This window comes from Cinclus cinclus, chromosome 1, assembly GCF_963662255.1.
Source record: "Cinclus cinclus chromosome 1, bCinCin1.1, whole genome shotgun sequence".
Lineage (NCBI taxonomy): Eukaryota > Metazoa > Chordata > Aves > Passeriformes > Cinclidae > Cinclus > Cinclus cinclus.
The window spans coordinates 144764659-144792256 of NC_085046.1; positions in this window are offsets into that span (position 1 = coordinate 144764659).

Consider the following 27598-nt stretch of genomic DNA (forward strand, 5'->3'; position numbering starts at 1 on the left):
TGAAAATGAAAAGTGTGATCCCTCCTCCCTACAAATTATTATAATTTTGGAATTAAGGGAGCTCTCAGGCAAGGATATGGGGGTAGGAATAACAGTTCTTTACTAGTATATCTAACAAGACAAACAAGAACAACAGCAGCTATGAAATTACCCACAAACAGAACAGTAACTCAGTCCCAGTGTTTTTTGGCTGCAGGCACCTTTTCCCTGAGCTGCAGTTCCCGGTGCTGGGGGCGGGCAGGTCCCGCAGAGCCGCAGGAGGGCTGGGGGTGATGGCAGAGCTGTCCCAGGGAGAGACAGAGAGAGATGGAGAGAGAGCTCTCCGCTCACGGTGTGGGTCCTGGTGCTCAGCAGAGTGCTGGATGGTGGCAGGTTACAGTGAGAAGGCAGCAGGGCAGGGTCTGACAGCAGTGAGGATGGCTCCCGGTGCTGGGATGTCAGGGATGGGGCTGAGGCGGCGATCGTCCTTCTCATCCGAACTCAGGGGGGGAAATGGGGAGAGCCAGAGCCTTCCTCTTCCTCTTCCTCTTCCTCTTCTGGCTGTTTGGAAATTCGAGGGGTTTCCCTCTTCTCTCCCCTCCCCCTTGCCACCAGGGCCCAGTCAACAGGTATCTTAGCATGACAATGGGGAAAATTCCACAGAGGGAAAAGGGAAAGAACCAACCCACAACAATGTGTAATACAAATAGGGATCTTTAAAATTAGTTACAGGCTAGGAAGAGTGACCAGGCTTTGGAACAGGCTGCCCAAGGCAGGGGTGGAATCACTGTCCCTGGAAATGTTAAAAAAAACCATGTAGATGTGGTGCTTAGGGACATGGACCTGGCAGTGTTAGATTAATAGCTGGGCTCAATGACTTCAGAGGTCTTTTCCAACCTTAAACATTCTAAGACTGTTGTAATGTTTCTTGTGGTTCAGATAATAATTGCAAAGGAACATGACTTTTTTAACAAAGCAACTGATCTCAGGTATATTTGCTGCACTTCCCAGCCTTTTGGAAACAGACTGCAGATGAAGCTCACCCTTGTTGGGCTACAAATGTTTTACTAATAAAGATACACTGCTGGTCTGGCCTCATAGCTCACAGGTTTCATCCTGCTCTCTGCAGTTTTCTAAGCAATTTACCCTATTTTAGCAGTTCACTTGTCACTGATATTTCAAACTATCAAAAATCTAGGCATCATCAGATTTTGGACTGCATCTTGATTCCTCTAACTAACAACATTTTAGGACCCATGGTCCCCCTGCTCCAGAGAGGCAATATTGGAATCACTCTGTGCAGCACTACTGAAACACCAAAACCAAGAAAACCTTGAAAGCAGAAAGCACAGATCCATGTCAGGGCAGCTGTGCATCAGCAGAAAACTAGCTCAGGAAAGAACCTCAGAATCTGCTAATTATAAGTTTAGATAAAATTGGTATTATACATTTTACTTGGCTGTGGGGAATTACTGACTGGATATGAGAGCCTTTGCTCATTAGGCTAAGAGGATGTGCTGTTTACAGTGACATTTCTGATCTCAGAAAGAACAGATCTTAGAGAAGCTTAGCTGGGTATTGCTTTCTTTTGCAAAACTCACTCATAAGAAAACAAATCCTTAGAGTGCTAAACAGTGATATTCAGTCATCAGCCCCACCCTGTAAGTGGTTCAAGGCAACATTCTTAACAAAAAATTATCATGGCAGAAAATTAGTGATAATTTCTCAGTAAGGTTAAGGACTGATAGATGAGTGACAATTAGATTAATTTTGTAAACATCTCCTAAAAGGTTGTCTCTATTGTTTGTTTTTGGCTTGATCCTTAGTGTTACTGAATATTGCTACATATTGTGGCCTGGAATTTTCACTTGTTTTAGCAGGCTGCTTTGAGCTGAATTACAAATTATCTCTCAGATTCTAAGAGAATTGTCTCTGTTATTTAAATGCCAAACTCCAAAGCTAGGGTCAAGGTCACATACCCACGCAATGTCAATTTGCAGACACCTAACCATCTGCCACAGAGTAGAAATCCTTTTCCTGAATTGTTTGAGTAGTAAATTCTTGATGCATCTCAATAAGACAAGGGTCTTCACACAGTAATGCAGTAGAGTTCCACCAGCAAACTACTGAGATACTTAATATCAAAACTCATGAAGAACAGATAGAACCTGAGTACCCATAAGGACAGGTTAATTAAAAAGTATTTCCTTTTTTTTATAGTACAACTAAAATTCAGTAGAAGATATTGGCTGTCAAAGAACAGTTTAATCTTGGTCTATACACAATGATTGAGTTATTGCAAATCTCTCTCTTTTTTATGCTAATATAATTATTATTTTTATAAGCAGAAAATTAGCCTGAGTATTTTTGAGAAGGATATTCAAGTTATTATCAGGAGTTATTCTTGGTTCATAAGGCAAAAAAAGAAGATCCCTGCTGGGTGGAGGACATCTTTTTTGCGAGCATTGTATTTTATATTTATAGGAAAAGGAGTCATTACTGTACAAGAGGTGGTATTTCATGGCACATTCAGTCAGAATATCAGGGAAAAGAGCTGCTTCTCTTATGGCATGTCTGGGGACATTTGACTTGCAGAAAATTGCTCAGTAAATCAATTAATGCTGAACTTGGTTACTGATGGGTTCTGAACATCTATTTCCTACATAATGTGGGTTGTACATCACTGTCCAGTATTCGAGGCAAAGAATTATATACTAACTGGTTTATAATTGGATTGATGTGGATATTACTTTGGTGTATCTGAACTCAGATACACCTGAGGCTTTTTACTTTGCTTCAATTTTTCTATATCTCTACAATTTATTGTTACAGAATGATTTCCCTAAACAGGCCATTCTGCAAAAGGATCTGAACAGAGTTAACTATTGATAGATTAGGACTCTTCACTGGGAGTCCTTCCTCTGTGCTCACAAACCTCCAGACAGGCAGCTCCACCTCCAACAGAGAGGAATCACCTGTGTACTGTGATTTCCTTATAGTGGTTCTTCTGGAAAATCAGACTGGAGAACAGATTGAAGGCTTGGTTTTGATATTTGATATTTGATGCACTCTTTTTTCTTTTCTTTCATTTTTTTTTTTTTGCTTGCTGTGGGGTGGAATGTTAGATTTTATTAATGGAATTCTGAGCCTTATGGTGGTTTTATTTCATGTTCTCAGAGGTTATGGTGTGTAAAATACCAGGGCTTGAGTTGGTTAAGTAATGTAAAAATTCAACAGAATTTCTTTGCTTGAAATGAAGATTCTAAAGAAGAGACAGAAAACGCAATAAAAAAAAAATAGTATGGTTACTTTTAGCCTTTTCCATCTTTCAAGTTCATCAGATACTTACTGGACTCAGAGAGAAAAAATAAATGTTCAAAAGGCCAAAAAGAGAATCAAAAATATCAGTAGGCTTTGTACAGCCTGCTTAACCCACAAGAAAGCGGTAGAATGAAGAGCAGAAAGCATGAAGAATAGGTGGTTCAAGCTCACCTCAGACCTCTGATGGAAAAGAGAGTGGCAACAAAAGCCAAAAAATTTCAACAAATTATTATTTGGCCATTTCTTTCATACGGTCTTTTCTCAGAAATGCAAGAATCACACTTTTGTTTGAATTTGAGTCTCATCCCTTTGTCAGAAGTTGCACCAATGTCAGTAAATAAGGCCACAAAGATAAGGATCTGACCTTTAACATTATGTTTCTTTTGAAGTCACTGTTCAAAGATGGCTTTTTTATTCCCCTCCATTTTCCTCTTTCTCTTGCTTCCTCAAGAGGGATCGCAGCATCCACATCTCACCCTTGTGCACTGAAGCAGGTGCCAGCAGAAAGGTCAGCAGCTCTGTGGTTTCCAGCACACTGCTCCACATACAGTTCTGAGAAAAGGACATTCTGGCCCAAGAAATTTAGGCTTCAATTGTACACTTAAAACCATGTTCAACCACAACTTTTATGTTCTCCCAGTACAAGAAGCGCAGAATCAAACTGGAGTAAGTTCAGCAGAGGGCCACTAGAACAGAGAACTTGCCCACCGAACAAAATCTGAGGAAACAGGACTTGTTCAGAGGAATCTAATCCTGAAACATTTACAATACTGGGCCACATAAAGCTCAAAGTAACCTGGTCTGAGCTCTAACTGACCCAATTTGAGGAGCAGGTTTGACAGGAGAGCTCCTGAGGTCCCTTTCAACTTGGAATATCCCATAACCCAATGATCCCTTACGCTTTGCTACACACAGTCCCCATACTGTAATTGGCATCAAGAACATCAGAGCATATTTTTCTTCTTTTTAACCTCATTGTGAGGCTTGCAGTGTTTCCACTACAGAATGTCACAGCCTGTGTCTCCCCTGGTGGGATGGCTTCATATCCATGTCCTAGCACTGCCTTTTTCTGAACCTCTTGCCTGACTTAGAGAGGCTCCTAAGCTAGTCAGCAGCACAAGGGATCTTACCACATCTCCTCACTGGGTAAAAGTTAAAGAGAAACTCTATTTTATGCTGTTTCAAATGTAAAATAAATAAATAAATAAATAAATACTAGTTCAGTACTGTTTTCCTACTTTATTTTGTAGGGGGTTTTAAGAGATTCCTGCATTATTCACAAAATGGAAAATATTTAATATTTATGTCTCTGATAGAAGAAATTTTAAAAACTATTTTTTTACTATGAAAAATAAAAAAACTATTGGCTTCCGTACAGAGTTTAAGTCTCTCAGACTGTCCATTATAACTGTATGGTCTTTGTCCTGAAGGGTTGAGAGGCAGTTTAACATTGTTAGGAGGGCAGAAAATGAAAAATAGCCCCAACTTTGCTCAATAAAGCTCAAAGGGGTTGTCGTCCAATCTGATGGTCCTTGTGGCAGGTGGTTACTGCTCTGAGGTTAATTTCCCAAGCTCTGCCTCCCTGATCATTGCAGGTTAATTGGAACCTGGAGACTGATGCTTCATCACACCCAAAGACACAGCAACAGCCAGAGGAGTATGTTTAATAAACTGCACTGGAAGTTTATACACATTTATTTCTATCAGCTTCTGCTTGCAGTAAAGAACAACACAATTTAATTCTATCTAACCTAGTTGGGGTGAGGATTTATCTGATGCTAGTGTTACAATTAGCAAGGCTGAAAATTACCATTGATTACAGGTTTGGTTTGGTTTTTTTCTCCTTAATCATACCTCAACCAGGTTCTGTGTTGCCCTTGACTGGGCATGACATAAATCACTTTGTGTAGCTCACTTTGCTGCTGACCTTTCTGGTTCACTGGGGAACATTTCAATGTGCAGATAAAGAAAGTCAACTCAGGTGCTGTCTTCTACTACAAATCTCTTAAATGCAGAAAATCATGTTTGTATAAATGGGCAGTTAATAAATCCCAGCCCTTGACAATTATTGACTAAAGTTCCAGAATAGGTAGATCCATTGCTGGTGGCTTATTAAAATAATAAGGTGAAAGGAAATCCCTGTCTCAGTGCTGAAGATGTGTGATCTGTCAGCCCTGAGATGTGACAAGGAACTAGCAACAGGTTAGGCTGACATTTCCCTCCAGAATATATTTTATTTTAAGAGGAAGGTGTGCTATTAAAACCAAGTACAGTTCTAAAAATTTCCTGTGTACTGGGGGAATACCTCTGTTCTTCCAAAACTATTCTATTGAAACTTTTTTTTTTTCTCCTGGTTTTATTGGTGGGAATAAAATCATATTCCAGGTCCTGGTCAGAACTCAGGAAAACAGCTCATATTTCTGAACTATGCCACCTATTCAGAGGATGATGTTGGAAAATTAATTTCCCTTCCAAATTCCCTATCCAAATAAAACCAGGAATGTTGATCTTCATTGCTTATGGGCTGTTGAATGACAGAAAACACTGCAACTGTGATTGCTGTAAAACTGGGGAATGTGAAAACTGCACAGTTAAACTCTTACCAGACTCCTTGGATTTGAAGGATGGTACTTGGTCTTGTTTCCAGTTCTGCTATAACAAAAAAATCCTCCCAAAAATGTGAACCAGGGTGCCTAGACCAGCATTTCAAAGGCTTCTCAGTACCAGGGTCTCCTGGCATTTTCAGTTTTCAGGTTTGCCCTGTAAAAGCACCTCCAGCTCAGACTTAATATTCCTGACATTTTATTGCTCTTTCCAGCTGCCCTTGGGAAAGCCCTCTCCCAAAGAAGGGGACAGAGATTTGGTCACAGGTAGAGGAGGAGAAAATTATGCCCAAGCTTGGAATTGACTTGTTCTAGAATAGGAAGAACACATTTCTTTGCATTAAAGAACACAAAAAAACTTTTTTATCTTGAAATTGAAGAAGAGATAAAACTTGAATGACTACAACAGGAGCTTTCCAGTTACAGAATCAGCAGAGAAGTCCATCTGTCTCTGATTTTAGGAGCTCTCTTGGGCTGGGTAGTGCAGCTCACTTGCAGACAGCAATACAGAAAGGAGGGACAGCTCTTTTCCATTTCCTACATTTATAAAGACACTATTTTGTTGAAACGACTCTTTCTGAGACTTTTCCTAGCACCTTATCTCCCTGCTTCTTCATTTACAAAGTATCAGTATAGTGGTTTTTGTCCCTTTTCTATTTTTTTTTAAACAAGATTTTTCTCTGCATTTTGTTCAAAGAAGCACCTTTGTTTAAAAATAACTTTCACTAAAAAAAAGAAAAAAAAAAGAGAAAATACATTAATAAGTTCTTCAGGTGCTTTTACATCCCCAAATTAAAATGAAAGATTTGAATTAGAGTCAAGTAAAATTTCTTCAACTTTGAAATTTATAGGAAATTTTTATATACATAGATATTTTGTTTGACGGGTTTTTTTTCCTGTGGGGTTTTTCTATGTCCCCAGCTGACTGGAGGACAAATAATATTCTTCCTGTGAAGAATTGCAGAGCTTGAAAGAGGGGGATCACCTGGCATATGTCTCCCTTCCACTCACACAGATGGGACCTGCTGCTCACAAGTCCCTTTTGCCTTTCAGTCACATGTTGATATGAAAATAAGAACTATGTTTAAAGCATAATGCAGCTGATGGACACCTTATGAAAGGCTTTTTTTAAAGCTTTGAAAAACTGTTTTTGAAGCCAGTTGACTGAAATGTCAGAACTTCTTTCACTAAAATTCCCACTTCAGCTACATCCCTCATTTTTCAGAAAAGCTTTTTTCACCACTTCCACTCAGATACCAAGAATCTGAAAAAGGTTATTTTCCCTTATGAGGATGTGGATTGTGATTTACTCCACTGTGACAGACACTATTTCAGATTTATGTTTTCTTTTTTTATTTCTGAGCAGTGATACTAAGTTACAAACCACGAGTGTTTGCACTGTATGCTTTTCTTTCTTATTTTCATTTTCACAGCTGAAAATTAATTAGCTCAGTAAACTTTTTTTTTTTTAATCTCGAGCTGCATTTTCTTCTACTCATGGACTTGAAGACAGGGGCTGACTGAATGTTTGTCATCTGTGAAAGTGCTGATTTTTGTGCTTGATATGGCTGCTGGTGTTGAAGACCATTTTGCCTGTGATAGATCTAATTCTGCTCTACCAGGGGTTGTAGGATGCTGCCAGCAGCTTCTGGGAACAGCATCTACATTCTTAAAGCTGAACTCATTGCCATCAAAAAGCTCCTTCAAAAAGTTCCATTGCCACTGAGATTTAGGCAGGATGCCTCCTAAATTTATGCCACTCTCTTATTCAGAAATCAGCAATTCCAGCAAATTTTGCTGACACAGACTCAACACAGAAGGAAATTTTATAAACTGGGTGAGTATGGACTGCATGTGAGACAGCTGCTCTGCCACACCTTTGGAGTTGCTGTTTCCATTGATTCTCCATCAGATTTTGGATAAAAATATTCCATCACTACTTTTTCCCTTCTCATTCATCAGCTGACCTGAAAGTTCCTTTTGAAACAAACTCATCACTATTGACTCATATCTCAAAGTTATCAGGTCTTGTATTTTGATTAGGACTCCAGTTAATGACAGGTAAACCAAAACAAAATCATTTCCAGCTCCCATGGTTGCACACTACAGGGTTAGCAGCTCTTTTTTTTTATGTTATGCAAATGGGACTTTATATACACAGGGATAAAATATGCTGAGTCAGAAAGCCTTGCTGCTACCTACTCACTCTCTCAAGCAGAATATCACTCAAGTCATAACAAAAAAATTATTGAAAAAACTTCAACAATAAAAATATTTGTGATGTATTTTTTCAGTTGTTTTAAATGAAATTTACTTTTCCTTTCTTTGAAAACACTGTTAACTTTCTCAGTATAAACTTCCTAATTATTAATGATGTAGACAAGAAAATATTTTTGAGGAGGTGAATGAAAAAGTCCTCTGCTTCTTTAGGATTTGTTTTCCCATAACTTTTGAGAGATAACTTGTTTAGTTTGTCCATTTATCAGCCTTTCAACACATCCTTTATGTTCTAATATTGCCAGCTGTAGTTTGGGATTTTTACAGTTGCCAGTATTCCAAAGACTTCATTTTGCAATTTGGAGAAGGCAAGAACTCTGCAATATGTAAACTTTGGACTAGAAAAACTAAAGAGGGAATAAATTATATTCAGGAATTTATTTCATAAGAAAAAACATCTTACAGGTTCTCTTGTTTTCTAAATACCTTGTAGACTGGCAGTGTTTAGATTTAACTATGTCAAGGTAAAATCAGCACAGTAATTGAAGCTGTGAGCCATGCTCTAAATGATCCTTTCCACTGTGTACATTCAAATTTTTGTGCTGCTACAGATTTTAAACTACATGCAAACAGTGAATCTGGTGCGGTATACAAATGAGCCCCAGTGTCTTTCTCACACAGGCTGTGCTGTAGCCATTTTATACTGTTCTGGTCTTTTAGCTCAACTTTGGAAAATGTACAAGGACCCTCTTGGGAAGCATGAAAACACCATTTGGCTTTTCAAAGTGTTCAAGACCTGTGTGAGCTGCCAGCAAGACAAGACGCAGCTTGTGAAGCTGAGGATCACTGTACCACCATGTCAAAGCTCAATGCACCTGATCATTTGCTTTTCTCCTGGTTGCCTGGATTACCTGTCCAGGGTAGGTGGCTTGGGGTCCTTTCCTACCTTCAAATCCAGTAACAGGAGTAGGGAGGGTTTGGAAACCTGCTCTGAGATAAGAGGAGGGACTCCTGTGGTGGTAGAGACAATTTAGGCACATATCTAACGTGGACCACAGACTTAAATGCGATAGCAACTGGTCATTTGCTCTCACTGTGTGAATCTAATGTTTTGCAAACACTGTGCCTATTTTTGTACAACAAGGGACACTGTTCCATGTAAGTTTGCCATGTGTTCCTGTTATTTTTTTGCATTTCTAGTACTTAGGGTGTTTTTACTCCAATTCCTGGTGGAAAATGAAAGACTGTTTGAATGTGCAATATTTCACTACCCCTTTTCCCAAATATAGGTGCTGGCAAACACCAAGGAAGGAAACGTAAGTAACACCCATTCCCCTGTTTCTTCCCCATTTCACCGGTGACTTTATCTGCTTCCAAGAATAAATTAAGATGAAACCTCACTGCTGTTATTTGTGTGTGCAAAAAGGCAACAAGCTGCTAATGACTGTGCCATTTAGAAGATAGGGGTCTTCTCCTGTACCCATAATTCCCTTCACTTGAGTTGTAACTAGAGCTGTGGATTAAAACCTCCAGCTCCTCTAACGATCTAGCTAAGGCATGCTGATATTGAATTATATATGATTTTCTGCATATATGAATTTATTTTTTTTTGTAAGCTGCTTTGGGGGTAAGAAGGTGAAGATCTCAGAATAAAAAAAACATGTTGGAATTAATATATCATCTTTATTCTTAAAATCAGGTGGTAAGGTATTTTGCTTGTAACTCAGTTCTCTCATAGTATTTTGATGTGCTTGGAAATTTGGGACTGGTTTTTGGATGAAGACAACTGTTGGCAGGATGCTGTTATTGATCCACTGTTATTGGCCTGAGGTGGAAAAAACTGCTTTGGTCATCTGTTCCTTCTCATTGCCAGGCCAGGATTGGTCTTCATTATTGCACACTTGGCTGATGTTTTGTTCTGTTTTTCTTCTTGCCAGATCACGTGTTTTGGAATTTTTTTCCTGGGAGATGTTTATTTTGGCTAAGCAAGCTGCAAAATTAAATTAAAACTGAAGCTGTTCAATTGTGAATCACTGTGTTTCCCACAGATGTTTATGTGCCTACTGGCTTAAGTTGGGAGTGCTTAGATTTGCTTTTTGTTATTTTTGAAGTGCATTTAAATTTTAAGGATAGCAAGTAACCAGATGTCACTCAGTTTGGGTGCTGCAGATCTTGCCTCATCAATCTGGGCATTGCTTTGTGAGCAGCACCAGGATCCCACAGACTGGTGCTGATCTCATAGAATTATCTCTACCTGGAATGACAAAGCAATGGTTCAGAGCCAACTCACCAAGTCACCATTTCAGGCTCAGCCAGGAATTACCACCTGACAACTTTTTGGCAAGCAGGACCTCTGCAAAACGAGCTGGTAAATTCAGACCTCTCCAAAGAGGTACTCATATTTTAGAAATTGTCCCCAGATAGCCTGAAAGAGCCCAATAAACATACACCAACATAAAGCAGTACTGAATGCATCTGGCCAGCTATGCATGCCCAGAAAATCCTGTTTCTTAACCTGAAAACTACAACCTAAGTCACGCTGATATCCCCTTTCTTGTTATAGACTTCAGGCTTGGGGTGAGATGTTAGTATATGTGAGGACAGGGCATCATCCAGGGTTAAGAGAAAGAGCATGGGAGCTCTGACTCATTGCTGGAGGAGCCAGAAAGAACTGATATCTCCAGCCCAGTTGTTTCAGAATCCTTGATTCTCCTAGTAACTGGAATAAAGCAGCCAAAAGTAAATCCTGCAGATGGAGAGAAACCAAGCAAAAAGGGCTTTACTGGAATTTTTCTACAGTCTGTATTCATACTGACAAGGACCAAGGGACAGGAAAGGGCCTTCAGTTGTCATCTTTCATTTCTTTCCCTGTTACAGCCTTACGAAGAGCATTGCAGCTTCACTGCAATCCCCTAGGGGAGACAGAAAACTGCCAAAAGCTGTGACAAGGCAGAAAGGGATAGCTCATGGTTGTGACATTGAAGTCCTGTGCCTCTTATCCATGGGAACCCAAGAGATCTCTGTGTGGATGCACCAGCTCAGTTTCAGCTCCAGGGTTGCATTAGATACATAAATCCACAACAGGAATTTTGTAACATCATTCACTGCCGGTGCTCAGGACAGAGATTAGTCTGTGAGCATGTTTGGCATTTCTAAGATTTTGAGGACGAGAGTCTCATCCAGTTCTTTAGCTTTGAGCACAGCACATGCAGCTTGAGGCAAGGTCCCAGGAGAAAGTGGTTTCTGTGACTGCTGCTGAACCTGCAGCCTTTGGGGGAAATTAAGCAGTTGATATAGTTTAGTCACAGTTCCTAATAAAGCAACCTCTTAACTCCTTCCTTTGATTAAAATGCAAAAGCATCTTCCAGGAAGGGTCTGCCATGTTCTTCTATTAATAGAGCCTGGCAGATGGGAGCTGGGCCACCTCTGCTCAGCTGAGGATGAACTTTCTAGTACCTACCTTGAGAAAAAATAACCTCAGATGCTGTTTCTCTAAAGCCCTGAGAGGGAAGATAAAATTCATAAAAGGAGAGTTATTTGAAGTAGTGTTGTCTAAGCTAAAATAATCCACGTATTTAAGAGAAGGACCAAAGAAAGGACTAGAGCAAAGAAACTGGATGTTCTGTTACTGTGCTGAGCACAATCAGTGCTCCATAAAACGTCCCTGAGCTCACCAAACCATGGGCGCTCAGGGCTGAAGTAGAGAACTCACACTGAAGGAGAGGCTCTAAATGTGCTCTTTATTAGCATGATAAACTCGAAAGAAGGTACAGGAGGGAGCACATTTTTTAAAATGCAGAATTCTGAAAAGGTGTGAATAGCTTCATCAACCAAACACATGAATATTAATATCCATACACTCATTTCTAAAGCAATTGCTGGTGAATCAAGTAGGTATTTTCAGAGCAGGATGCAAGGACATTTCGTTTAATCAAGTTTTTTAACTGGTTTACTAATTAGTTTCCCCCAAAGCAAAGAAGCTCGAATAGTGGCATTGAGACCTGAATGAGTCAAGTTCTGAAAACATGAAGCCTTGTGCTTTCTTTTTTTTTTTTTTTTTTAACCTGATTATTATGCTTTTTATGGTTGCTTAAGCTGGCTCCCTATAACTATTGGAAAGGAGTTATTAGCTTCAGGGTGTGGGGAATAAACTGTCGATCCTCATATGAAACTTCTGAGGTTTCTTGATATGCCAAAATTTGCCAAAATAAGTATTAATACACTAGCTGCATTTTCAGTGAAAAAGATCAAATGAAATTTAAATCAAATAGCTCAGGTGCAAAAGAGAATAGTACGTAAAGGTGTTGCACTTGGTAGAAGTATCCAGGTACATACAGGAAGGCATCTCTATATCTGTTTCAAATATATATAAATAAAACAAATTATTGTGCTGATATTTATGCTTCACAGTATCATGAGAGCAGAAACAATTCTGCTTTAAGCAATTGTCCAGGCTTTTTTTTTAATCTTTTTTAAATCTCTGAAGTGGAAGCTATTGAGCCATGTAAGCTTTAAACCAAAATTTTCAAAACTGGAGACTTAGAGAAAGATTCATTAATTTTTGCACAGGTATTTAAACAGATTTACAATTGTAAAAGTGCATGCTGAGTACATCTGGGAGCAATTTGCCCAAAAAAAAATGTTGCAACCTCATATTTGTCTATTTACATGAGAGAACTAAATGGCCAGAGGCAGATTCTGGACATGTGAACATCACATATGCCTCCAACCAAGATTAATTTTGGGTCTGTTCAGGCTTGCCATATTATGACTGAGAGGGGACCTTATCAGTATCTAAAAGTAACATAAAACACTTCTCAAAGCATTAACTTGACCCATTCAACTTTGCAAACTCTAAGCCTGCCCAATTTTAAGTCACTCAAAAATTCCAAGAAGAGGGAATGAGAAGAAAAAAGACATAAAATATATAGAAAAGAATAAACAAAACTACCACTCTTGGTTCCAGCTGTGTGCAGCTGATAGAAACTCCAAGAGGAGGCAGGGCCAAGATATGTGTTTGCCTGGTGTTTGGCCTTAAAAACCCCTTGGCCTTCCTGGCCCTTTCCCCAGGTGGGACTTGTGGTCATTTGGCCACTCAGGAGCTGGGTTAGGGGTTTTAGGAGCAGAGTAGGGAGCATTGCCCCTGCTGTGCCAGGGATTGGCAGCCACTGGGGGGCTGGGATACAGGTGTGGAGGGCAGGGACCGCTTCCACAAAGCTGAGGCCCCAGCTGCCCCTTCCTCTCACCCGAAATGTTTCAAGCCAGCAACCCTTCCAGCCTCTCACACTAGGTTGTTTTGCTTTACTCTCTCTCCTGCAATAGATTTGTCTTGGAATCCTGACGCAGGGATCAGAGAGCATTGCATGGCATAAATCATAGAAGAATCTCCACAGAGGATTTTTAAAATGTCAAAGACTTTAAGCCTTACCTGAACACATCTTATTGGCTAAGCTTAAGCACAGCACATGGATCTCTGTGCCTCCTGTTCCTGGACATCTCGCAATACCCAAGCCTTCTATGAATTCTGAATGCCAAGACACACATTAAGAATGAAAGTTTCTTATATATAGATAGATAAAAATTCAGTAATGTCATAGCCTCGTTCCCATTTTTGAACTCATACACCTTTTCCATAATCTTAGCCAGAGCAAAGAACTATCAGTGTTCCTTCAGTAAATAAAATAACAGTTGTGGCTGAAGCAGGCCCTTGGAAATGATTCTTTTCTCTTTCCAGACAACAATCTTCAATTAAATTCAGGCTGTGATGTGAATACAGAAAGCTGTATTGATTTAACCACTTTTGTTCATAATAGTTAGAAAGAGGTAGAGTAATTGCTCTTGATAACAGACTGTGTCTCAGGAGGAGGGATCTGTGCACATTTGTCACTCAGAGGATGAGAAGGTCTTTCTTTTACCTGAATGATTTTGTGATATCCAGGAGGAAGATACGAGCAAAGCCAGCTTTAGTTTCTCAGCTCAGGAGATTTGAAGGTGTGGGCTCCGTGGTGACGGGAAGGTTGCATTTTCAGTAGGAGGGAAGCAGAGTCCTCAGGTTTTTATCTCTGACCTGTACAGTTTTGAGTTGCTCTCCCTCTCTTTTGTCTCATTGAGAAATCTGTATTCTATTGCAGTCATGTAAAGAGCCTAAGTTTCTTTTGGCCCTTGTCCATGCTTAATGCTTAAGCTATTGAAGAGGAGAAGAAAGAGGAGTTTTGGATCTGAAAGATTTGAGAACCACCAAGCTGAATGCATCAGGTTTAATCAAAAGCTTCAATCAAAATTCATCAGGCTTCATTCAATTGAGTTCACTGGGCATGGGATCAGGCCTCTTCTGAAACAGTGAACTAGGACACCCAGAATAAATTTTCCTTCTATTCTCTCCAGAATTCATGCCATATTTTAAGAGCACTAAGGGAAGCTGACCCAGAAAGTCTAGTAAAGAGAAGAATATAACTGCACAAGGAAAGGTAAACCCAAAGTACATCCTCAGCTGAGCATGGTTTAATTAGATAAAATCCAATATGTATGGGCAATCATTTAAAAGATAGTCTGCACACTGGGGGATGAGGAGGTAATTTGCAAACCCATTGTTTGCAAATGTAAACATAAGAAGAAAGGCAAGTAAACAAAGCTCTGTGCTGCATTAGGAGGTTTAAACAAGGCAAATAATCTAAATTTGGCATAAAAATTATGATACTGAGGTAATCTTTATATTTGAAAAATGTAATACACTTGGAAGAAGCTGGAATTTAAAGATCTATTATTTACTAATAAGAATGCGAGAGTCTTTGAATATTAAAGTGCTGAGAGAAGTTTGGGAATGAAACAGGTCTTAGCTGTAGGAGAGGAGAAATACATGCAAAAATATATTATTATTATTATCATCATTACTATTATTATTATTATAATTCTTATTATTATTTATACTTCTTGTGATATTATTCAGGAAAAGGGAAAATAATTTCCCTAAAGGAAGTGGCATATAATTAGTAGGATGTAGTAGGAAGTTTAATTACCTAGGGCTGCAGTAAGTTTCTTCCATGGAAGGTGAAATTACTGGAGTGTTTTGTGAAAGGAGTATAGGAACTTTTCTTAAATTCCTGAACTTATTAACAAAAAAAGGTTGGGGAATGATTAAAAGAAAAAAAATAGTCTTCTCAGGAATTCATATAGAAGTTTTAGGATCTGTATGTAACTGAGATAGAAGAGAATAATGTTCAGAAAAAGTAAGGGAGACTTTGTAAATAAGATTAAAGTTTGTTCTTAAATCTGAGTTTATTAATGAAAGGTATTGGTACCAGTATGAATAATTCACTCCTCAGAGATCTGCCATTTCATCAGGCATAAAAAGCCCCATTGCACAGCCAAACCTCTCCCAAGTGTGCTCAACATATGGGACAGCCGTTGAAAGTGTTCATAAAAATAATTCTACTGAAGAGATGCCCTTTGGTAGAGCAATCTACCATCACAGCTGTGATAGTGGGGTTTCATCATTCATCTTGCAGAGATCAAATACCCAGAACTTGTTAAGAAAAAGAATGTTCTTCCAGACTCATATATCTCAGTGCAATTAATATCTGAGTTTCTATTTCAATTACAGAGAAATTTTATAGAGTGTGATATAAAGAGTTTCTGCCCACATTCTGGAGTGCTAGGAAGTCAGGGTTGTATGACTAAAACAAAAATATAATGAAAGCTGATGTGAAGGTTGCAGCCGAAGGTGGCTAAAGTGGAGGAATGAAGCCACCCTGGGGCCATCACTCTTAGCTTTCCCTTTGCACTGGAGAGTGATTTTTCATCCTAGGGTTTACAGAGAAGGAAGGTCTCTGGCAGACGCAGAAAAGGACTGGGTGATAATAATTGGAGCAGGGAAAACTGGAGCTCTGCAGGAGGATGGATCAACTGAGGGAATTTTCTGCAGGCAGCAATCCTTAGGCTCCCTGCCTCCGTGGTGTTCCTGCTGTGCTACCGACACCTGACTGCCAGCAGAAAACTGCCCTTCTTGGCAGAAAATGTTTTGCTCTGGTTGGTTTTTGTGACTGGTAGCCTGTAAACACAGTGGATGCTCATGTTCACAGTGGTGTTATAAGCTTCCTACTTCCAATCCATTAAACATGGTCTGTAACAATGTGTGCACCGTGGCTTCTTATACAAATATGTGTAGTCCATCAAACAACTCAAAAAAGTAGAACTCTTCAAAGTTTTGTAGAACTGACTTACAAATTGTGTTTGCTTTGTGGAATATGCACAGAAGGGAACTTAACTAAACAGTTGAAAGCACACCATAAATTACATACAGATCAAAGCAGGCATGGATGTACAAAAGCAAACAAGCCCTCCCTTTCCCCAAAACAGAGACAGGAATAATATTTGAAAGCAATACAGCATCCAATAGTCTGTCACAGGTTATGGAATTGGATGTAAAGTGCTGAAATGTGTGTTCTTTGGGATAAAGGGGATTCAACAATTTTTCATTAACATTAATCTCCCAAAAGCATGTCTAAGAGAAAAATAGCAGCCAGCAACTAATTGGACATCTGCTTTAAAAAAAAACAAAAACAAAAACAAAAAAAAAACAACATTCATACTGGGGTTTTTTTCCTGTAGTATTAATAAATATGAAATGTGTCAGACAGCAGGGGCTGGAGATGGAAGCTCTCTATTTACAGAGCAAATGCTGTGTGCCTGTGCCAGGCTAGACTGTTTAGCTTTCCTCAAATATGGTCCTTGCCAAAGAAAAAGAAAATAATAATTTCACAGACATCTCCCACAGTGTGGTCTTAACACGTTTTTCAGAAGAGCAGCCACAAGTTGAGGTAGCACAAATGTGACACATGTACTACTATCATTAATTGAAAATGTAGAAATAAACTAGTAGTGACATTCTAGAGTCTGCTGTTTCCCAGCCCTGCTAATTCCCATCCATGTTACTTTCTAAAATACTCTTCTTTTTAAAGAAACTATCTCTCCTGCCTTCCAGATGAATTATTTAATTCATAGGCTTGTGGTGCCAAAATTTCAGAGTAAAATATCTGAAATCTTGAAATGTCTGGCAGATCAATGTGTAGATCAGCAAGTCTTTAGCTGGTGGTGTTGTGAAGTCGATATTGTTTCATGGAGGAGCTTGTGGACATCCCACTAGTCACAGCCACCACTGCTGAGAGCCATTCACTGGGAGCCCTGATCCTTCATGGACAATTTCCAGGACTCCCCATTCATAAGTAGCTGCTTTAAATCCACCACATCCCTTTAGAATGGGAGACCCTCACCTTATCTCTTGAATATCCTAGATTTTGGAACCTTTAATCTCTCCATTCAACCAATCACCTCTGTGAGTCTTGTTAGGAAAGACAAAAGCTCTACTATTTCACTATTTCTCTTTCATACAAACACATGCACAAAAATTCACAAAATGGATGGTAAAGCTGTTTTTCTTTTTTTTTTTTTTTATTTGTTTGGTTTTGTTTTTCTGATACATTGCAAGAGAGAGTCTGTCTTTCCTTGCCCAAGGAGTTCACTGTCTAAGGGTCATAGCTGGGATCTGAGGATGACACCTCTGATGTCGGGTGAAAGACACAGATCTCAGTAATACATTTTGTTGAGAATATACTACGGCAGTATAAGAATTATGTCTGCATTTGTGTACATAATGTATTTATATCTAAGCAAATTGGTAAATGCATCAGAAAATCAGGGGGTTTTTATTAGTTCAAGCCTGAACAATGTAAAAGAATCATTAGGTTAATTAATATGCTCTAAAATTCATTAGTGTCTTCTGCAATAAATTGTGAGGCATCCGTAAATCTGTATGCCAAAATTACTTGATTATTTTATTGCAAGAAACTGCAATGAGAAAAAGTTAGAGAACCTAATGAGATCAAAACTTGAAATAAAAGCTTCATACCCAGGAGATAACACTAATCAAAGCCTGATAATTATCAGTTTGATACTGCAAAGTCTTAATTGCACCCAAGTCCATGTCAGTTCCTCAGGATCTGTGGAACATCTTGCAGAACTGTAATCCTCTTAAAAATCATCAGGGACAGAATTTGTCATCCTCGTTGGTGATTTCAGTGCAGTGTTTGTGAAGTGAAGCAGTGGTGTGAATGAGCTATTTATGCTGCTTGTTTTAGATAAAGGAACATCTGAAAGAGACTTGGGCATAATTTTGCATTAAGGTTGTTTGCACTTTCCATGGAAACTGCTCCAAAGATTATCTCTAGTAGGTAATCTCATCTCTATAGAAACTGCTTGAAGGTTTCTTTCTGCAATTTTCATTGTAATTTTCTTTGATCTATATTTTTTACCCTAGAGTGTGTTACTAAAGACAGTTATACCTGTTAAAATAATATACTAAGAAAAATGCAAATTGAATGAGGACACTTGCCTCTCTGAATGAAGTGCTGGTAGGACAGCACATTGAACTTCCCTATTTTCCCAGCTCTTAAAAATGGCTAGAAATATTTTCAATAGCAAATTACAGATCTTGACCTTAAAACTGATTGGATGAAAATAAGGAAATCTCTTATAAACCTTGTTTAACAATTTTTCAAGCAATGGAAGCTAGATTTGACACAAGAAGTATAGATATGACTGGACAATTTTCTGTCCTGGGCTTATATGTAATCTGAAGTTTGCTTTTAAAAGTTTGGCAGCAATTATCTTTAGCTATTTACCTTGAAATAAATAAATAAATAAATAAATACTAAAAAGAATGAATCCAGCATTGCATCACAAATTCAGAGGCTGCAAAAATGTTTTGCACCAATGACTCAAATTCTCACAAACAAGGACTCTTTGATCAGTTAGTTTGACCTTATCCTACTATCAGGCACATTTCTATCCTGAGCTCAGTTAAGTTACCTAAGTAGCAACTTCAAGGAAATTTCACATTCTTGATTTGAAGATTTCACAAAAAGAACATTCAGCTGGCATTGATGATCAAAGTTTGTTTTCAGTATGGATTTCCTTGGCATCAGCACCCAGCTATTAGGCTACCTGTGGGGAGCCAACCTAGTTATCCAGTGCAGATGATGGAAGCAGAAATATTTCATGCCCCTACTCTCTTATTAAAAATGGGGCCATGAACCCAATGTTCCTACTACATAGAAAAATTGATTACCCAGAAGGCAGTATCCAGGGAAGGTGATGTAATGGTCCCTATTCAGTCTGCTGTTACAGGTGCATCCATCTAAAGAAAGCACAAGAATTGCTTCAACAGCATAATTTAGACCAAGCCTGCTGTTTTCGAAGCCAGTAAATCCTGGGCTGAGACCATGTCAGATGTTCTCTGTATCCCTTATCTACATAATCAGCTCAGAGCCACTGAGGACTGTGATGAGTGTCACTGTGTCCCTTGCTGGGGAGCAATCAGCAAAGTTCTCAAGGGCCACCTGAGAGCTCTGGCCATCTGCTCAAGGACAGGAGCAGGTCCTTCTGTGAGTAGGAGTTCATCACTAGAAACAGTGGTGTCAACTCTCTTCTGCTCTTGAACATTTGAAAACGCTTTTCAAGTAGTCGTGCTCTGGCTGATGCTATGGAGAATAACAGCCTTTCATGGTAAATATCACTGGAAAGTCCTCCCCAAGATCTCTTCCCAAGGTCTCTTCAACCTCCACCATGGTCACTCAACAGATGATGGAGAGTCACCCAGGGTGGAAGCAGAGAGTCCCAGACATCATCCCTCCCAGCCAACACAAAATGAAAGCAAACCTCTCAGCTCCCTGAGTTTCATTGGGCTTCACTTTAATTTCAATTAGAGCCCTGGAACTAATTTCTCCTCTGATCTCCAGCATACCTCTGCTGCCTTCCTGGTTTATTGGCCCCCTCTCCTTTGACCACATTTTTTTCTGGGCTGTGGACCAGAGGGAGCATTAGGCACCTGAATTTCCAAATTTAATTACAGTGTTTAAATAATGATACAGAGCATCGATTCCATTTACTCACAATGGCACAAAACAGCTTTAAGTATTTAACACCCGGGGCACTTCCTGTCTCACTGCTCTCTATTTAATCACATTCTGCCAATTAGAGAAGTCCCTAAGAGGCCAGTCTGCTTTTACCATTAGAGAAACTGAATGCCTCAGGCACTACAGCAGCTTTTATTTAGTGTTTTTGTCCTGGAGAGAAAGATTTACTTGAAATTAAGTAGATGGTGTATTTGAATCTATATATTGCACATGTACAACTCATTTTGAATTGCTCAGGCACTGACACAGTCTGACCTGAGTTTATAACTGGTGCATTTATAAACTCTTTATGTTGGTCTGGCTGCATGAAAGGGCTCTGAGGTAGAAAGATGTGGGTCTTTGCGGAGAAAATAATGTCCAGAGGGCTCAGAGCATGTCTGAGAGAGCAGTTGTATGCTTCATTGTGCATGAGTGCCTGTTTCGAAAAACACTGCATCCTCTCGGGCCCAAGATGCTGCCTGCAAATGTCTGCTGTGGGCACCTGGTGAGGCTGTCCCTGCTCCCAGTCCTCCTGTCCTGTGAGGCCACACCTGACCTTCACGTTGGGCAGCTGCTGTGAGGTGGCCTGGGATGACATGAAAGCTGGTCATGTTCTGGTCTCTGAGTATTTCCAGCAAAATCCGTCCCAGAGCTTTGGACAACAGCAATACCTCAGCACACCTATGCCACAGAGCTTGAGCTTTCTAATTTAGTGAGACCAGCAGGATGTTTTTCACTATGCACACTCTTGCCCCAAGGTTCAGGCCAGCTGAAATTCCTTGTCATGTTTCTTTACAATATCTGCAAATCCTTCCCTCCCTGTCTACTCTGGTCCTCTACTCTCTGCCTGATGTTTATATACAGACACTTCCCAAGATCATCCATGAGGAGGGATCACACAGAGGAGCTTTCTCTGCTGTGCTTTTACTCTCACTGTTCTTGGCATTTCACTTTCTGTGTTTTGCCAGTGATCATGCACCCAGGGAAGCAGAAGGAGCCTGACTCGGGTCTGGTCATGTGGGGAGCACACAGGGAAGCGTGATTTGACCCTTCTACCCTAGAAACCCATGGAAAAGATCTCTGATACTAACACAACAATGTTGTACTTGAATTTTCTCCATGTGCCAGTAAGGCCAGTGAGAAGTTGGGAGGAAAAAGAAAGTATGGGGACTAAGGGGGGAGGGCAGATACAAATGCATTTACGTTTATGGCTTTCGCTTCTTGGGACTAAAACCACAGGGTTTCTTGACCAAGTTTCCCATACTGGCTCAACCAAACAATACCATTTATGTTCTCTGTGTCGCTTTTATTCAGTCACCTGAATCTCCTAGGAAAGATAATTTTGCGGCTTCCTTGAGCTGATTAATAGCAGCTTTACATTAATAACAGCATCCTCTTGACAGCTCTTGATGCTGATTTGTTATGCTGCTGTGGCTGCAGTCTCTACACCATATCTAGTCGAGAAACATCCCACCCCCAGTGCCATGGCTGGTCCCACCAGCCCAGCAGAAGACAGATCTCTTCCCTCACCTGTCGGGGTTTATTGATACTTAAGGCACCAAGACTCGAGGGTAGTCTCCCTGACCAACTTCTAAGGGTTCCCTGATATCAGGGCTAAGGAGGCAAAATGAGGAATGGGTCCACACCACAACTCTGCAACTAAATATTTTAATAACCATAAAAGAAAATGTGGGACGAGGCCCAAAACACACACACACACACTATAAGAGCTAAGGGTAGAAGACAAGGCTGAGGGAAAATCCAGGGTATTTATAAGGGATGATGAGAAGTGGGTCCAGGGTGAGAATTCAATGGGTAAAGGGAAAAGTTGTGCAAGGGAGGAGTAATATGGGGCAGTAACCAGTAAGGTAGGATGGGTGGAACAATGCGGTGAACATAAACCAATGGGTGTACAAGGATACAAGAACTTTTCAGAACTGGCAGGAGAAAAGGGATGACATAACTGGGAACAGAGGCAACCAATGGGAAATGAGGGTTATAAAGCTTTACCATAGACAGTTTTAAAACCTTTGACAACTTTCTTAGGAACTGTTATAAACTTAAACAAATGCCCTCCAAGGTCTGGGGCCGAGGGGCAACTCATCAGAAACACTGGTCTGGTTTGGGATGTCAGCCAGTTTGATTCCTACACTCACCCTTTGCAGATGTAATAATATCAAAGCCAGGCTGACACTGCCCTGACAGCCCAGCTCATGGCTCATTGCACCCACCTGGGTGATAGTTTTCTTTCTGCTCACTATTCCATCTACCATCCATGAGTTCTTGCTGACACAGAACCTCACAGAATGTCTGATCATTCATCTTCAGCCCAGAACAGATTTTCTCCCTGCAGACACTTCTGTCTGTCTTTGTCTTCCCCAAGATCCATTATCACTTCATGTTGCACGGGGAATGTGCAATCAAGCTGCAATCACTTAAAATCTCATTTGCCTTTCCTTGTAGCCATCCTCACACTTCTGTATAATCCTTTGGAATGTGTTCAAGTTTGCTCTTAGCCGTAATGGCTCCTAATGGTTTCTGCTACGGAGGGAGTGCCCTGTGCTCCCCTGGGTTCAGCAGCAGGAGCAGAGGGGCTGAGGAACTTCTTGGATAGGCTCAATGGGCTTCCTTGATTGGAAGTTTTGCTCCCCACATGAGCACAAGGTAATTCCTATCAGATCCACCTGCCCATTTTTCTGTTGAGAATGCCTTAGCAGACCCTGTCTGAAATAGGTTCAGTTTTACGGATCTGGTGTAGGTTATTCAGCTGCCCCTATCTTTTTTCCTGAGTTTCTCTGTTGTCACTGGCATTACAATGTTCTCTTTAAGACCAGACAGATCTTCTGAGATCTTCTGAACCTCTTCTTCATTATCACTGGAATAAGCCACAAAGTCTTTGTGTCAAAACCGTGTCTCAATTTCTTATGCCACATTATATCTTAGTCACCAAGAAAATGCTTTTGCTTATTTTGTATTTGCCTCCTCTGAAGCTGAATTCTCATCTTCCCCTTTACTAGCTTTTCCAGATTTTTAGGGTTGTTTTTTTTTTATTTTGCTGGTTTTCACACTGGAAAGATCTGGAGGCAGTAAAGTGGTTTATGAGGTGATTTTTTTCCTATGTAACTACTTGTATTTTCAATAATATTTTTAGCTCTCAAATATAAATATTAGCAGAAAGGTGGAAGGGAGAGCCATAATCTCTTGCTTTAATCAACTTTTTAGGCACAGCCCTTATTAAGAATAACATTTATTTATTCATCTTTTCTAAATTAGGATTTCATATTAATGCTGTCATTCTTCATTCCAAATACTACCAGAACAAAAAGGTGTAGAAGTGTTTCTATTTCAGTTGAGGGCCCTTTATATCCCGTTACCACTCAGATGTGAAAGGCCATACCAGGAGCACCATCTGGAAAATCTCAGGCAAACATCCACTCCTCCTGCTTCCCAGGGCAGCTCTCCAACCTGAACTGATGGAAGGCTGTCAAAGGGGCCTAAGGTGTGAGCAAGCCCTTCATCTCAATGGAGACTTGAATCCTAATACAGGTGGAGGAAGAAACCTGTTCCCAAAAGGCTTTGGCACGCTCCCATCATTTGTAAATGTAAATACTGAAATGCTATGCTCCACTTGGCATATTTGCATGAGCAAGCAGTCTATATTTAGTTTAAAGACAGACTGTTTATTGAGTGTAATGTGAGAATCAAGCCTTGTAGATGAAGACTACAGACCATGGCTAGAAGTTGTAATTGTCTTTTATCTCTGAGCACATTTGACATCTCTATTGTACATGGGGCATTTGAAGAAAATCACAGGGCTCCAATTTCATGGGGCAGCTTGCAGTGAGGTGAGTTACAGCTGCACAATGCAATTTTTCACGAGATTTTTGCTGGAAAACTTTTCCAGGATATAAGATAGAATAAAACATCACACTCATCTATTAGCTTTGAAAAATAGAAGGCACAGACACAGCAAATGAAAATTGGAATATGTGCATACATTCAGGGCCTCCAGAGGAATGGGCATTGAGGACTGCTGGGAACCAAATTAGGTTCAGGAAAGATCTGATAGAAAGTTGTGCTCTTGGGAGGAGGAAAGGGACACATATATTGAGGAAACTTTCATTTTATTCAGAGAAAATTTAATTTTCTCCTTAAACTCTCTTCTTTACTGCCAGTGCCATGGACATTCACTCCCCCTGCTCTGAGAGATTATGTGTTGAAGAGAAATTGGCACAAGGGGTCAGTTCCCCAGCTCTTTTCGCTTGCACTGTCTGCCCAGCATTGAAAGGCTGGATTTGGTTGAAGCAGTTTGTACACTTGGGGTCTGTATGGGCTTTACCTGCTGGAGAAATTTTCTCCTTTGGCTGATTACAGAGAGGGCTTGCAACTGAGACAAAGCTGGGAATTTATCCTCTCATTTCTAGAATATAGGGGTTTTTTGTTTGTTTGTTTTTTTGTTTTTTGTTTTTTTTTACTTTACAAAAAGGAAAAACTTGTTGGTTTCCCAATGCATGAAGCTTTTTATTATTCTTCATATTTCAAATCCATTTTGTAGAGGTTCACACATTTCATATGAGGATAGATCCCCTGGGTTTTACAGTGTAAGTGATGGCACAACTAGCCAAAGTAGCAGTCACAGCAACATGGAAAGCCAGAAAACAAACAGGCTCTAGAGGCCGCATTCATAAAACAAAATGAGGCAATAAACCAAAGGAAAAAAAACATTATCAGAAGTTGGGTATTTCATTTCTGATGGCATCAGCTTCCATACAGCCAAAATATATAGAAAGTTGTATTATTTTGCTACATAAGGTTTTCCAGATAATGAATATAAGCACTGCTATCCTCTCTGGAATTGTTTGCTTTACTTCAGGGACCTGGGAAAAAAATGTGTCCTTTCTGGAAAATATTTAAAGCAGGCATTTTTTTTCTTGCAGAGAAACTAGTAGTATTCACTTTGTTTCTGAGTTTCTCAGGGCACTCTAGTGACCAGTGAATTTTGCTTTTAATCAGTAATGAAGAAATCGCTCATGGGGGAGGAGAAAAGACTAGAGGCCAGAGATGAAAGGTGTTCTACTGCATGGGTTGGACATGGACCATTGCAGTTTGTCCAAACACAGTGTCTAAAATTAAATGCCCACTTTCAACCGCTCATTTTCTTAGATGACAGTCTCTGTTTATAGGTGCAACACTTCTAAAATTCTAAACTGCTCAAAACATCAGTTAAATGATATCCCATTGATATCTTGTCAGTCTGACAAGATTGGAGGCAGACATTTGCAAAGAGCTCACAGTATTCTGATGTGGTTTAGGTTTTTTCCCATTTGTAGTCAGGCCACAGAAAAATAATCTCCTTAGAGATATTGCTGCACATATAATGAAAATAAAAGGATCTTTTGTGTGAATTTATATTGTACCCACTTGAGTACTGCATCCAGCTGAGGAGACCTCAGGGTGTTAAGTCTGAGATGCAGAACTATTGATCACGTTTCTGTAATGGGAAGGATTTAAAACCACTCAGAGTGGTGTGCAAGGGTGCTGTGTTCCTTGATGATGAGGTCCAAGACAGAGGAGTCAGAGAGGCTAGAACAGGTTGAGGATGCCAAGCTATGCATGGGCCAGGGGATGTCCTGCACCATCAGGGGTTTTCTCAGGTTGGCAAGCAGACAGGGTCACCTCAGTGGAAAGTGTTCTAAGTGTAATAAAGCTGTTTCAGATCATCATCTATGACAAGGGACGTGGACTTCTAGCAAGCCAGGGTACAATGGAAACCAAAATCAGTGATGGTCCTGGGTGCCCACCTGGGTGTTCCACCTCTGCAAGGTGTAATGTCTCCTCCAGACAGAGGTTTTCTATTTTCATATAAAGTACTCAGGTAAATTACAGATTGTCATGCTCTGGTGGGTTGAATATTTTTATATGTATACATATAAAAAGAGCATCTACAGCAACCTCTGGCTAATTGGAGAGAAAGGATTTGACTGCAAATGTTTTCTAAAGGACAATCTGCCAAATATTTACTTAAACTGTATAGTCCCAATTTTAGACTGGAAAAGCCATCATCTCTTACAGGGGAAAATTGTTTTGTTTGCCATTAAAAGGAAAAAAATATGCCTCATTAGTCATTGAAGTTCATAACTGCTGAGCTGAGAGTTCAGATGTCATCTATGATTGAAACACCTTCTCTCCATTCCGATTAATGTAAATATCTTCTGATTAAACTTACTATTGGCTGGTGTCAGGAAGTTATTTTGATAAGAAGAGCATTATTATCTGGGACACCTGCATGCACCTCTTTCACAACCATAAGCAATCCAGACTTGCATTTCAGCAGATCAAGCCATGGAGGGCATCAAGATTATTTTTCTCTCCAGATAACACTGAACAGCTAATTAAGGGGGTGAAATTTATGTATTCCATATTTAACCCATAAACAGATTATGGTATTACAGGTAAGTTAACATGGCATTCTATAGGAGAGAGGCTGCAATGGAAGGTGTCTACACTATTCCAACGTGTCTTTATCTTGCAGCCTGTCTGACATAATTAAAATTTGTTGGACTGTTTATAGGTGATATTAAGTCTGCATGAACACAAGTCAATTAATTAGGTTTTGCCAACTGATAAGTTGTCCTCAGTGGTTCGTGCTATGTCAGCATCACAGGGTTGTTCCCAGCACAGGCTGTAGGATGCAGACATTCAACCACTACCCGTATCCAAAACAATTACTTCACACACCAAAGAGTAATGAAGGAATTGTGAAGTGTTTCCCCCTTAGCTGTAACCAACAATATCAAGAAAAATCAAGGGAAGGCTTTTCCCCAGATGTCACACTCCATTTCCACTTCATTTCCCTTTGCTTGGTTTGATTGATGCTCCAAGCTAAGGAAAAGAGCCTTATTTCTTTTCTGAGCAGATTTTCTTTCTCAAGTGTAAACAGGCAGAGATGTGTAGGCTGGGTAGCACAGGAAGGCAACAAGCTAAATTCAAATTAAGGATATCAGAACTGCGTGCACCCCAGAGACCCGTGGGAATGAGAAAAGCATCAGCATCTCTGAGGCTGGCCACCCACACTGGTGGTGTGAATAAAGTCCAAAGAGATGGGCTATGTGTGACAACCCTATAAATAGCATGCTGCAAGTATAAACAGCATATTGTGCTCTCTCTCCTGGTCAGGATTTGGAGCAGAGCAGTCCTCAAGACCGGTCCTAATCCTGTGCTCCCCTGCAAGAGAGAGAGGGGAGTACCTTTGAGCAGAGCACAAAAAAGGAGGGCACTGTGCAGACAAAAAATACTGACATTTCTCTTTGGCCTGGGAATTTCAGGTATCCAAGTCCATGTATGCTATGCATTTTCACTGGGCATCATGTTAAATACAGACATTTGAGATTTTGAGGAAACACATCCCTTCCTCTTTGATGCCAAGCTACAACTCCCTTTTACCTTTCCAATTCTCTCCCCATCCTACTGGAAGGGAGTGTCTGTGTGTGCTTAATTGTTATCTGGGGTTAAACCACAGTAATCTTTCTA